Raw genomic sequence first — 15,296 nt, forward strand, 5'->3', positions numbered from 1 at the left:
AATGATGGAGAAAGCAAAACATTAAAAACTTGGGAAAGCACATGAATTCACATGAAATATAATTTCTGTTAGGTTAACAGACAACTGATTCAAATGGGAGACAATTTCAATGTTTTATTTTAACATAAAATCTTGAATTCTTACAACTTGAGCCTGAAATATCCAATATTTTTTGGCTTCCTATCCAATTTTGACATAATAGGTCAAATCTTACCACTCCAAAAACTCACCTTTTTTAAGCTGCTTACAGGTAAAATTATTATTTATCCTCCATACCAAAATTGGGAGATTCCTCTTCAAGAAAAATACTTACTTTTGTGTCCTCATCCTCATCAGCGTTTTTTTCTTGTACTCGTTTTTTGCAACATCCTTTATGTGAAAAGCAAGATTTTCAATTTGCTGATTTTCTTCCTGAAAGCATGGAGCAAAGGCTTCTTTGAAGCTTGAATAATTTCTTGTAGTCTTCAAATATGGAAACTCTCCTATATGTAAATGTATCAGTTGTCATCTTTTTCCTGAAACAAAAGGGACAAGGAAAGAAAACACATATCTCCCCTGCGATATATATGGAGCTATAGTATTTATTTCTACCATGGCAGTTCTTAAAAGTGTTGGTTTTTAAAACAGAATAACTACCATACTACAGGTACTTTTACTTATATTTCATACTTCTACCCAAGTACTGCCTGAAGAGTGAAAAGTTATTCCTTAAATATTCCAGCCTTCCCCCGAAAGAGCTAGTACAGCTGAACAGGAGTGGGCTGGGTTCCTTCTCACAGGGACCCAGACAGCAATCCCAGCCAGAAAAGAAACTATCCAGGTATCTGAATACAGATGAGAGAAGTCTGAAAGCTTCCTGAGGACCATTGCTCACTACTCATAATCCTGGACCTGGAGGATTTATAAGGAAAAATCTGCTAATCTCATTTTGTGGGAATGGGAAATAGTTTTTTCTTTAGCTGCCCAGTTGAACACTCACAAAAGACAGCTAAAGTGCTCTCATGGGCTTCCCTCAATAGCTTAGATTTGAACTTTAAAGCTTTGCTCCACTTTCCCTTTGCGAAAAATAAAACAAAACCCCAAATCAACAAAAAGAAAATAAAACCACAAGTAACACCCAATTCCTTTGCATTTGTGCTACTGAATTAGAGAACAAAATATAAAGTGGACTGATTTTCTTGCACTCTACCTGTATTTTCTATACTTTCACTTCCCTGACCTGTTAGTAGATACAAACTTGCTTTATCAGTACCCATAAGGGATTCAGCTCCCCCACCAGCAACACACCCAGCCACCAGCTGTCTCCCCAGGGACTGCAAAGCTTCTAAGCAAAATGTTTGCTACATACCCCTCCTAAAACACAAGTGCAGCCAAAAGGGCAGGTTCAGCAATTCTACATTGAAGCAGCCTCTGTGCTGCACAAACTTATTGTTCCAGTCACTTTTTAAATATTGAATAGGACAAATCTTTCATCCAAATGAAATACATATTGCAAATTGGTTTCTAGCAGCATTCACTTCCCTGAGCAATGTGAAATGCAAAAGAGTCACTGCACAAAAAAAACATTATTTCAGAAATGTAACCTTTATTTTCTCTTAATGAATACTGTGATCCACAGTAAATCTCTGTGTAAGCAGATTTTTTTTTGTAGGATTGAAAGCAACTGGTGAAACTAAATATAGATGGTGCAGGTACGTGTATGCATGGAATCAATAGCCATATGAACAGATTTCTTCAAACATAGCAAATAAATCCACAGCTTTTCAGATCATTCTATAGACATATGATGCAGATTTGAAGAATGCCGAGTAAAAAAATAACAGAGAACGTATTTTGCATTCTCAAGACAGAAAACAGTTAAAGTAACAGTACAAACCCCAAATGTGCTGTGATATATATCCTATGCAACCTCACTGACTTTAGAGGAATTTCAAGGGCTATAAATGTGTACATATTATGATTCTGTTTGCTGCCGGACTGGGTTTAGTATATTTATATTCCCTGCCGGTATCAGTTATGGTCAAATCATTTCACATAAAAAGTTAAATGGATCCGTAACAAGACTTAATGCTTTGTTGTTTGAAAAACTATTCCAACACGAAATTAACTCCAAGGTCTTTAATTGAACTGAGTGTTTTTAGGAATAGCAAATTAAAGAATGTTACATACTTAATAAATCAGTCATTTACAACCCCCCTTTTCCCTAAAATTCATTTAATTCATTATAGACAAATTGAGCCAAGCCAGTGTACAGAAAATACTTTAAAGCTCCTGACAAAGTGTTTCCATCTAGAAAGGAAAGCCTCATAATAGCTTCCTGAAACTGGTGTCAGTCATTAAAACCACTAGCAGACATTATGTGCCTTCTAGAAGTCCTTCTTGAAGCACAACCCCATTGCTGTTTTAGGCATTGCATACCTACAAGATATATTCCCAGCTTTTAACAAGGAGCTTGTGCTTGTAAACAGGCATTACAAAAACTCACAGTTAATTTTCCTTTTTTTTTTTTTTGTACTTAACTGCTTCACGAATCCCAATCTCTTTTGAAGAGAATTTGCACATTCATACGATTTTATTATAATGAGCTAAATTCTGCCATCCTTCATCATGATAAAGAGAATCATATCCCAGAGATTAATCACTGAATTTCAGTAGAACTATTCATTGACTAATGATCAAACTCAACAAACAAGGCAGCAGATGGTGGCCATGAGATTTCTAGTGCCTTCTTTAATGAGCACAAAACGTAGTCTCTACCTCATTTGCACATCCCAGCCACTACATCAATGAGTTGTCTATGCACAAGCAGCTGTCTGAACAGAAAAAGTGTTTCCTAATTACAGGGCCAGATCCTCAGCTAACGTAAACTGCCCTTGGTCCTTTCAGATCAGCAGAGATGGAGAATTTATATCACCTAAATACTGGGTTTGCAACTTCTGGAGAGGGTCCATACAACTGCAAGATCAGTAGCAGGCATCTCTTCCAAGGAGCCTCAGAACTGCAACAACCCAGAAGCACTGGCCTTAACTTTACACTGGTCTACACAGAATACCAGCAGCAGACTGAAGAATAGACCCCTATAAGCTCAATAAGCTTATTGCTCCTTTGACATATCAGTGACATTCACAGCATTGTACACCTTCCTCATCTGAGATATTTAGCTCCTTAGAAGCAGTGAAACAGATACACATCCTAGCTGGCATACACATGTAGCAGATCACCAATTTATTTCTTACAGCTCTCCTGGGTGCTATATGTGATGAGACAACTACATTCCCAGAAACAGACATAAATATCTGTATTTATTTTCCCATTATACTGACTGGGGAGTTGGGGAGAGGGAGCCAGAATAAGGATCATATTGAGAAAATGGCTTGACAGATACTCTCAGTGCGCTTCCTTCAGTGGAGTTCTCATCTACTGTGCTACATTTTAGAGTGTGCCATAATTACAGATTTCCAACTGGCATGATGATTATTATATATTAGATGTTAGGCTTTAAAGACTGTCAAACCAATGAGATTGTCAGGTTTTGAGTGGCCTCCAGGGTAGGGCTCTGCAAGACTTTGTTTCATGAGCAGTTAGAGTTATTTATAGTCTAGAACTAAACAAGGCAGAAATTAAGGGAAAGAGGCTCACTGAAAGTAATGATATGAAAATGCTGATGCAGGTCTGTGACAGGAGACAGAAACAATAGTCCTGAGGATATATTTTAAGTGTGGAGGTGAAAAAAGCAAGCACCACCTCAAGGCTGCTTTTTGTCACTCTGGCAGGAGAAAGTCATAAATAATGTCCCCCTGGCCTACACTCAATTATCTGTAATTTAGTAGTACCCAGAATATTATATGCACAGAAGAATTTAGCATGTCAACTCCAATTCTCAACAAAATCACTTGGATATGTTGCTTTTCCACCTGATTCAGATAGCAGAAGCTTTGGAGGATTAAAGTGCAGTTTAAGGTAGGCATTTTCAATACTGCTGTTCCAAACAACTTTTCCACCAGCTCCCTGGACTAAACACACTAGCTTTAAATGAATCAGCCAATCCTGAGCCTAACTTACAGAAAAAAAAAAAATCTTACCAAACCTAATATATACATGTACTGTATGGAAGTTCACCTTAAAAAGGGTAGCAGAATTTGCATTCCTATGCACGTATAATGCTGGTCAATGGTAAAAAAAAAAAAAAAAAAAAAAAAAAAAAAAAAGGTACTTTTTATAAAGATCAGAATATTAAAATACTGGTAAAGGTTTTCTAAGGAGTGAGAAATGGGTCTTAAAGCCTTTGCTGTTCTATATATTGCTAGAAACTCCCAATTCCCCACCAATTAAACTCTATCCTTGGAAGGGAAAGGGTTTAATTTCAGGTTATTACCTCAGAAAAGGACCAGTGTGTGAGTGTGTGTCATCTAAGGGTAATATAGAGTTCTGACATGAAGGCGAAGCTCTGTGTTGGAAGGTTTACATTTGGCACTATCTCAGAAATGCTCAGAGCTGACTGCCTGTAGACTCTGAACTAGCTTCCTGCCTGGATTTATTCCTTCAGTCTTTGAGATGGGAGGATGGAAAAAATGGGGAGGAGTGAAGCATTTCTACTGCCCCTGCTAGAACAGCAGTAGGGGACATTCCCAAGGACTTTCAATCCTGCCTGCTTAAAGTCAGGAGACGAGCTTTGGCTCATGTCTTCTTTCAGTGCCTGTGTAATTGCCAATTCTATTAGCAAAAATTGAACCTGCAATCTTCAGTAACAAAAGCATCTAAATTAAAGGCTGAAATGCCTTAACTGCTATCTCTGCTACAGCAAACTGCTAAGGAATACACCCGGCTAATACAGTGAGATACTTACACAGATAAAAACATACTGATTCAAAATGAAATCAGTGAGGAGTATAGATCACACACAGCATTACTTTTGAATTATTTTTAAAATATTTTGTGCATACATTGTACTTTCACACATGATGCACTACACAGAAAATGTTCTTTTGATGCTGTGCGATGATAGGCACTCAACTGTGCTTTCAGTCCCTCCAGTGTAAATCACATTGATCCCTACATGCCTCTGGTAAAAAAAAAAAAAATAAAAAAATAAAATCTTATATTTGAAAAGCACACGAGTCCACAGTACACAAACTCAATATGAACATGCATTTGACCTTGACCCTCAAAATGATCTGGTATCAACACAGGCTTGGCAGAGAATGGATTGAAAGCAGCCCCAAGGAGAAAATCTTGAGCTTCTTGGTTGATGAGAAGCTCTACATGACCTGTCAGTATGCACCTGCAGCCCAGAAATCATAAAATAATAGAATAGTTAGGGTTGGAAAGGACCTTAAGATCATCTAATTCCAATCTCCCTGCCATGGGCAGGGACACCTCACACTAAACCATATCACCCAAGGCTTCATCCAACCTGGCCTTGAACACTGCCAGGGATGAAGCATTCACAACTTCCTTTGGCAACTCATTCCAGTACCTCACCACCCTAACAGAAAAGAACTTCTGCCTTATACCTAACCTGAACTTCCCTGTTTAAGTTTGAACCCGTTACCCCTTGTCCTATCACTACAGTCCCTAATGAAGAGTCCCTCACCACCATCCCTGTAGCCCCCCTTCAGATACTGGAAGGCTGCTATGAGGTCTCCACGCAGCCTTCTCTTCTCCAGGCTGAACAGCCCCAACTTTCCCAGCCTGTCTTCATATGGGAGGTGCTCCAGTCCCCTGATCATCCTTGTGGCCCTCCTCTGGACTTGTTCCCCTCTCAGCTCCCCTGACATCTTTCAGCTACTGACAGCATCCCAGAGCTCAGCCCCTGCTGCAGGAGGTCCTCCACCAGGGCGCTCCGAGCGCAGCCCTGCCCATTGTGCACCCTGCCCTCACGAGACCGGTGCAGGCACTTTCTGCACCCCGCGCTCTGCGCTGCAGCCTCCCCTCTCATCGGCTCTGTCTGGTGCCGACGCTGCCACCGCCGGGGCAGCCAGAGCGGGGAAGCCAGAGCGGGGCAGCCAGAGCAGAGCTCCCAGGGCAAGCCCTGGCCCTGAAGCGAGCACGCCTCATCCCACCCGCTGCCCTCTTGCTCTGTCGATGCTAATTGCCCCTCTGCGCACGGATACCGTGCCCTCTGGGTCAGGCTTTACCGGCTCAGGGCGGGGCCGTCCCTCCTGGCACCGCCCCCTGTGAGTCCCTGCTCGCCTCAGCGGAGCTGCCGGCTCCTGGGCAAGGCCTGGGGAGGGCTCGAGGCTCCCTCGGTGGCTCTCGCTGCTCAGAACTGAGGCTCCTGGATGCGGACTTTCCTCTCTCTCCGGGGTTCAAGGCTCCTCTCTGGAGCTGCTCACCTCGGCAAATGACCAGGAAACCAATCATATGCTGGGCCGCATCTAAAGGAATCTGTCCAAAAGGTCAAGAGAGGGCATCCTCCACCTCTACTCTACTCTCATGAGACCCCACCTGGAGTTCTGCATCCAGCTTTCAGCCCCCAGCATAAGGAGGACGTTGACCTGTTGGGGCAAGTTCAGAGTAGAGCTCTGAAGACCCTGCAAGGGCTTGAGCACTTATCCTATGGAGACAGGCTGAGAGAGCTGGTGTTGTGTAACATGGAGAAGGCTTGAGGGAGACCTTAGAGCCTTCTAGTACCTAAAGGTCTGACGAGAAAGCTGAAGAGGGACTTTTTACAAGAACATGTAGGGACAGGACAAGGGGTAATGGCTTTAAACAGACAGAGGGTAGATTTAGATTAGATATTACAAGGAAATTCTTCCCTGTGAGGGTGGTGAGACACTGGCACAGGTTGCCCAGAGAAGCTGTGGCTGCCTCATCCCTGGCAGTGTTCAAGGCCAGGTTGGATGGGGCTTTCAGCAACCTGGTCTAGTGGAAGGTGTCCTTGGTGAGGCAGCATCTGGAATATTGTGTCCAGTTCTGGGCCCCTCAGTTCAAGAAGGACAGGGAATTGCTTGAAAGAGTCCAGCACAGAGCTACAAAGATGATTAAGGGAGTGGAACACCTCCCTTATGAGGAGAGGCTGAGGGAGCTGGGTCTCTTTAGCTTGGAGGAGACTGAGGGGTGACCGCATCAGTGTTTACAAGTATGTAAAGGGTGGGTGTCAGAATGATGGAGCTAGGCTTTTTTCAGTGATACTCAGTGGTAGGACAAGGGGCAATGGGTGTAAACTGGAGCATAGGAGGTTCCACGTTAACCTCAGGAAGATCTTTACTGTAAGAGTGACAGAGCACTGGAACAGGTTGCCCAGGGGGTTGTGGAATCTCCTACATTGGAGATATTCAAGGCCCGCCTGGACAAGTTCCTGTGTGATGTACTCTAGGTTACCCTGCTCTTGCAGGGGGGTTGGACTAGATGATCTTCTGAGGTCCCTTCCAACCCTTGGGATTCTGTGATCTTTTAAGGTACCCTCCAACCCAAACCATTATATGATCCAGTTTGGGCATGTCTGGTAAATAATTCAGCTTGGCCATCAGTCAGCTCCTCAGTCCTCTCACGTAGTATTAGAGCCAGCCTTGTGTAATAATGAGGGCACGTTCCTGGCTGATCTATTATGCAATAAACGTTCTGCTATCTGTAACAAGACTATGTGGCAGTAAAACGCAGCATGGAGGGTACTGTAACTGATATCAACTCCCCTTTCCTTTCTTCTGTTGAACAGAAAATTACTTCATGTTATTCGGGTGGAAGGCTGTAATTACCCTCATAAAAATACACAAATAAACCAGTCACAAACAAATAAATCTAGTCACGCCTTACTACTACAGAGAAGTGTTTTATAAGTATTGTCTTAAACATGATTATTATTTCTAATAGGTTGAACTGAATTTTGAACTGAGTTGCCATAAAAGTGCTGTCTGCTGACAAATCAAAGAATAAAATGGTAACTGCCACAAATACTGTTTCTCTGCCAGCACTGATCAGTGCACCCAGCTTGCAGCAGTACCAGTCTTATGAGATGTACATTCTTATCAGCAAACATATTGGTGACACTGTAGCTACAGTGACTCAGATATATAACCCTATGAGTGTCTCAACATCTGTTACCAACAAAGTACAATGACATCCTAACACAAATGATAACTCAGTTGACAATATGAGTATGATGATCTTGCCACCTAAAGAAGAGGTGTTGTTTTTCTGACCATCAGGGCTTCGGAAGGTGTCAGTACTTACACAGAATTGTATGAAATTCAAGAAATTTCCAGTTAAATATTTCAGTAATTCTTTTAATTTCTGGTTTTGGTTGGAGACAAACTCCAGATACTAGAACCAGATAGCAAAACTTATACCTCCCCAAGGGATCACAATAGCAAGATTATTTTCCCTGGCAGTGTTCAAGACCAGGTTGGATGAAGCCTTGGGTGATATGGTTTAGTGTGAGGTGTCCCTGCCCCTGGCAGGGAGGTTGGAACTATATGATCTTGAGGTCCTTTCCAATCCTAACTACTCTATGATTCTATGATATAGGAAACAGGTGGATGTGGTAATGTTATAATCAGGGAAAACAGATAGCTGTCTTTGTACCTATGGTAATCTAACAGGCCAGATAGAAATAGAAGGTAGAAATAATCAATAACAATAATCTTTTCTTTAATTTCACCATTTGCTTTTAGGAAGAAAAAAGGCAAGTCACTCAAATGATCTTAGCTGAAGAATTATACACACAGTAGCCTGGTAGGGAGAAAAACAGGCTCATCTTCACCAAAACAGAGGCCTTTAGCCCTGTTTAATGTGCACATTACAAACAGAATTTAGCCTGTCTGCAACAGTGTTTTGGATAGTACAGCGCTGTTTTAGTGTCTATAGATTAACACCGATTTTCTATGCATCATGCCAAGTAAAACTTTACTTGAAAGAATCAAAGCCATATCTACAGTTAAAAAAAAAAAACAAACAAAAAACAACAAACCCCCCCCCCCCCCCCCCCCCAAAAAAAAAAAAAAAAAAAACAAAAAACCCCAACAGGTCATTGAAAAGACACAGTAGAAAATAAAACCTCCATCACTCTAATCAGAGCCTTAAGTGCCTGTGCAAGAACACAAAGGAGCTGTTCTCAAACATAAGTCACCTGGGACATTGGCTTTGTTGCATGCCAGAAAGCCCAGGGAGACTGATGGGCTCCAGAAAGCTCAGGCAATCAGGCTTGAAATCTACTAGCAAGTGTGCTGACAGCTAATCGGGATTCATTTCATCTTGTTAATCAACTGTATTTTGACTATATGTAAACCAGTTTCCTGGTCTCCTAGTATGGTCAATGATGCTTCAGACAACAGTTTACCCCACCCATGTAAGCAAGGTAAGAACACAGTCAGCCTGTGCTGGTTGGAGACAAAAAAAAAATAGAAAAAATTAAACACACACACACACAAAAAAAAAACAAAACAAAACAGAAAAACACCAAACCAACAACCAACCAACCAAAAAAAAACAAAGCAGCAAACAATCAAACAAAACCCACCAGCAACCAAAAAAATGCACAAGCATTTAGATGATTACATTTGGATGAGGTGAAATTACCCCCAGATCTCAATCAGAAACAAAGTAAATATGAGTTTTATGCTTGCTTCATTGTGAACGTGACAGATTCAGAAGTTCAAAGGGAGTTTTAGCTACTTATGAGCCACAATTACTTTGCAGGCATGTTGAACAGCAACAGTATGTTCCTACCTTGCAGCTGGGAGTTATTACATAAAAAGAGTAGGTACTATAAATGCACAATGCAAAATAGAAAGAGGTAGGATGCATCGCTAGTACTAAAAGGCATTATTCTCCATTTCCAAGTGCACTGCCAATGCACTGTATCGAGCATGCTTTTGGCCATGACTGGGTATTTTCCTTGCTGAATGTATATGCAAAAGGTATGGAAAGATACTTGTTTTGGAAGTTTCAAGGGAGATCAAAACACAAAAACAGTTTATTCCTTTTTACTCATCATCTCACAGTGAACAACTGCTGTCAACTCCATAGATAAAGCAACATGTGTTCTTTGAAATTCTAAGTTTATAAATTACATGTTTGTAAATTTTGTTTCAATATTTTTCATAATAATGGTATAAAAATTTGGCAGAGAAGCAATTTTTGCAATTTTAGTTCTTTGGTGATGCTGAACGAGTTTAAAGTGCACTTTCTTCTTGACTATAAAGCTGAGAAAACAAAGCCTAAGGAGCCAATATGGTGGCAATCCTGTGCTGTAAACAACAATTTTACACTAGCCTGAATACAGACGTGCAGCTGGAAACAGGATTTTATTGTGCAGAACTGAAGCCTTAGTTTGCAAGAGATATGGTAAGGCAACCCTTCAACTGTGCTGCAACTTTTAAAGTAATATTTGGTAATGCACAGCCAGACCTAAATCTTCTTCCTGAGCCAAGTGCCAAGCAGTCAGTGAGTTACTAAGCTCTGAGAAAATTAGACTTTGATAGGTTTTTATCATTAAAAAAATGAAGCAAACAATACATTTCAAAAATATAAATTTGCTTGCTTTTTTAATGACATATACAGTATCTGTCCCAGCCTGTAACCTTTATCACCCTCTTTAGTACTAGGATATATGAAATGTCAACTGCTTTGTCTTTACCAACACAAAGTTTTTGATGATAGTGAAATCAAGCTTCTAATAAAAAAAAATTTAAAAAAGCCAAAAAAGCAAACAACCCCAAACTAAAAACCACCAGAATGTACTACAGGCAAAGCAGAGAAGGGTTCTAGCAATTTTGGAGTCAACAAGGCAATGAAGAAATACAGCAAATAGGAAAAAAAGGCAAAAAGAAAGGTGATGGAAATTATTAACTGCTGTAGGTTACATGTAAGTAACACACGTGGATTTTTTTCACCATAAAAACATAGAAAAAAGGAGCACAGGATCCACCATTTTAATGGGGAGAGGAAACAGACAAAAAATTTAATACATGTTGCAGGTCAAAGGCAGTGACAAAACTGTGTATAAGTGGCAGGAGATGAACCAATGTATGCTAGCTAGGAGATAAAAATTTTATCCAAACCCTATGCTTCTGTCTGCACAAGTCAGTGCTTTCAAGGAAACACCTCTGTTTTTCAGGTAAACCTATGCATATATATATATATATGTATGTGTGTGTGTGTGTGTGTGCATATAAACCTCTGAGAGCATTTCTTTCTAGACAAGGCCAAGAGTTTAATTCACATTAACCGCCACACCAGCATTCTGGCTAATGGCGAAAAGCATAAGGGCATGTCATGGTTTAACCCCAGTGGGCAACTAAGTACTAGGCAGCCACTCAATCACTCCCCACGTGAGCTATTGTTAAAATAAAATACTACTACAACTACTACTAATAATAATAATAAATCATAATAATTGTAATGAAAAGGGACACAACAAAAAAAGAGGAATAAAACCCAAGACAGATGAGTGATGCACAATACAATTGCTCACCCCCCACTGATCAATACCCAGCCTGACCTGAGCAGTGATTGGTCCCTTCCAGGTGACTCTCCCAAATTTATATACTGGGCATGATGTGCTAAGGTATGGAATATCGCTTTGGCCAGTTTGGGTCAGGTGTCCTGTCTCTGCTTCTGCACAGGTTCTTATGTCCCACTTCCTTGGAGAGCATGAGAGACTGAAAAATCCTTGACTGGGGTAAAAACTACCCAGCAACAACTAAAACATCAGTGTGTTATCAAATTATTTACATACCAAATCCAAACCACAGCACTGTACCAGCTATTAAAAAGAAAATTTATCCTATCCCAGCCAAAACCAGGACAAAGCATTAGCTTGATCTTTGTTACAATACTGAGATCAAGGCAGCAAGAATGCAACATTTAAAAGAAATTGCATTTATATAGAGAAATTTCTGCCTGTGAGGTACCACCAGATGCTAGAAATACTTTGAACGTTTGGTTTAGCCTATTGTATTTCCTACAGCTACACAGTATACACCCAACTTCCACAAACAGTCCTTTTGTCAAATCCCCAGGGGAAGGCACGTATATGCTGTGTTTGGAGACAAATCTAGTAACTTTCGAAAGCGTCACCAGAGAAGTTACAGCATGGTCTAGTGAGCAAGCACCACACTGGGAACCATGAGGCAGATGCCTTTGCCAGCTCAGCTCCTGAATTTGTGCATTATTTTTTTTAAGCTAGCAGTCTTTCTACAATCACCCTTTGCTATACAGCACTATGAACTATCTGCATATGGATTTTCTGCTAGCATCTGCTGATATATATGATGTGTTTTATCATAGAGCAAAATAAATGAAATTACATGTGTCAGAGCTGGCCCCATATGATGAAGTTAGAGTTTAGTGTGCATTCAGATTAAAAATTAATAGTGCTATGTACTGGCCAGTTCGTAGTGAAGCTGATATTTTCACCTGGAACATACATACCAGTATTGTTAGTTCATGCAGTGGTTTGCATCATGACTAAACATTTGAGAACAAACCCATTTAATTGTTATTACCTATTACAAGCAGCATTTGAATACATACTGCCAGTGTACAAACTAGCAGAGTATGATCTTTACCAACATAGCTCCCACTTCAGAATCTTGATCTTGCAGTGATAAATGTATTAACAAGTTGATAACATACCACTAATTGACGAGTACTCTAACTAAATGTCTTGCTTTCATTTTCAAGAGTTTCATCCTACACAGGGCACAACCCACTGTAGGGCTGCTAGAAAGCTTCACTAAAGGGCAGCAAATCCCATTGAGGTCAGATCCTTTTTAAGGCTTCTGATAAAGCCTCTCTCACTTGGCTGACTGGAAATAATTGAGTAAGAAAAACAGGTTTTCTACCATATGTTGCATAGTCCTTGAAGCAAGGATTATGTGTCATGGTTTATGTGTGCATGTAGAGTTTTAAACAAGCGATGAAATCAAAATCCATTTTCCCAAGAGCATTATGGCTTCAACATCTTTCTTAACAAGGAAGTGGAAAATAATATGCTATTGTCTTGATATTTTGTATGCAAGAGAAGCTAATATCTTGAAAGGCTCTAGGAAAATGACAGGCTTTCCTACACCTTTATGGTCCCACTGGTGCTCCTGGTAAAGAGGTAGTTGCTTTGCAAGCAAATAACAGAATCAAGAGCACTGAACAGTACAATCAGACAAACACAGAAGAATAAAAATAAAAATAAATAAATAAATGCAAATTCCAAGGCACACGACAGCAGGAAACAACTTATCAGAGCCAAAGTTAGACAAATAAGATGAAAACCAGGGAAAATGTTGGCTCAGTAGAGAGAGTAAGATTTCAGCAATGCCAAGATGACCAAAGTATTCCATTTATTATTCAATTAGTCTTATTAAAGATGTCAAGAATGGTTAACACCCCTGACAGAAGGGTAAGAGCTCTCCCCTGAAATAGGCCCGATCATAACTGGACAAGACAAATGTTTTCAAAGTCTGAGCAGTGAACTTCAAAATCTTCACAATTTTTATTGAGGAATCCTGGAAAAAAAGCATGAGAGCAGGAAAATGAATAAGGCAATTCCTGTCTGCTAGAAGAGGAAGAGAAGAGATGAAAAAAAAAAAAAAACCTCAAAAAACATGACACCATTACTTCCATCCCAGAAAAAAAGAAATATGAAATAATATAATCATATTACTGGTAAGCAGCAAAATTGAGCAAGAGGTGAGCAATCCTCATCACTCGCTTGTCATGAACAAAGCACATCTCATTTCCTTTCATAGCAACATAACAGAAAGAAGCAGTTAATTTCATTTATCTTGATTGTTGGGATTCTCCTAATTAGTTGTCTAGATAAAACTATTAAAAGAAGCAAAAAAGAAGGAGAGTAGATTACATGATTTACTGCTGCAGTGGGAGGGCATGCAGCATGGCTGTGTGTCACCCAGTGGGCAGAGGTCTGTCTCCCTTCAATGACGTCATTTACCACCTGGATGATGGAGAGCATCTGATGACACAGATCTCAGAAGTGCCACCTGTCAGTGGAGACAGAATGGGGAATCATGATAATTTTAGCTGTTGTTCTTTTACAGAACCCAGAGGTTATGGATATATTTACATATCTGCAAGGCTTATGAAGTATTAGAACTGGTTAGGCTTCCCCTGCAACACCAATCCAGTGCCGTGGAGAAGTCCATAAAAGATCTCGACCAAGGAGAGCAACAAGGCATAGGTATGCCATTATTTTAGTGTAGGGAGAACTGAGGAAAGATACTATTACAATTCCAGAAGGCTGTTGCACTGTGAGAAGGGAACCACCTGTTTCTCATGACCCCAGGAGAATTGGCAAGCACTGGGGACCACAAATGGCAGGAAGGAAAAATCTTGTTAGAGATTAAAAAAAGGGGTTTAAAAGCTTTTCTAAACATCTGAGGGATATAGGTTTGTAATCTATTGTAATGACATCCATTTACAGATATGCGAGAGATTTGCTCTGTGAAAGAAGTCAGTTCATCTTACCAGACTTTTATTTTAAGCTTTTCTGAGATGATTCTGTTCTCCTTCACATAGGTATTACTTTATGATAAACTTTCTAAAATACATGTTTAATTTCAGAAAACTGAAATAAAAATGCAAAATTTTATGTCAAATCCATGATGCTCATTGCAGACAGAATTAACTTTGGTATTTAAGCATTTATTCCCAAACCACCATGCAGAAACATCTTCACTTGTTCCCCTGAGCCACCCCAGTAATTACGTGAAATGTTATATGATAAGAAATAAGAAAGAGGCAGCTAAATAGTACACAGGAGGCAGGAAGATTTCTTACAACAAATTACCAACATTTTTTTCCCAACTTCAAATAGGGATTTTTTCAAATTTCAAATTTAGACTTAATTGCATAAAAAAAAAAGCCCAGACTATTTGAACAGTAGCTGTTTCCGTTTGGCCAGGTTTTTTTTTTCCATGAGTTTTGGAAACCTGAAGGAAAAAGAACCCTTTCTCTTGTTCTTGGCTATCAGGTTTTCCATTACTCCTGTTTTAAGCATGAAAAAAAATTGCAGTAAGAGGCCCATAGAAGCATATAAACTAAAGAGATTGAGGTGAAGAGCCATTGCTCAGCCCAACACGGACACAGGTCTCCAAGTCAAGGGCTGCTCTGTGCTGCTGCATTGGTGTCACCTTCTCATCAGTGCTTTGTATTAAAAATTACTGTCTGTGCTTTAGGTATCTAACTTTTCAGTGTTACATCAGAACAAATTGATCATCCAAGTTCAAGTAGACATCTAGCTTTCACATACCACTACCAAAAAATCTTTACAGATGTTTTTGTCTTCAGAATAAAAGCATGTAGTGATGCTGCTGTCTCAAGAGAATTAGTCATCCTTTCCT

Source organism: Melopsittacus undulatus, chromosome 6, assembly GCF_012275295.1.
Source record: "Melopsittacus undulatus isolate bMelUnd1 chromosome 6, bMelUnd1.mat.Z, whole genome shotgun sequence".
Classification (NCBI taxonomy): Eukaryota; Metazoa; Chordata; class Aves; order Psittaciformes; family Psittaculidae; genus Melopsittacus; species Melopsittacus undulatus.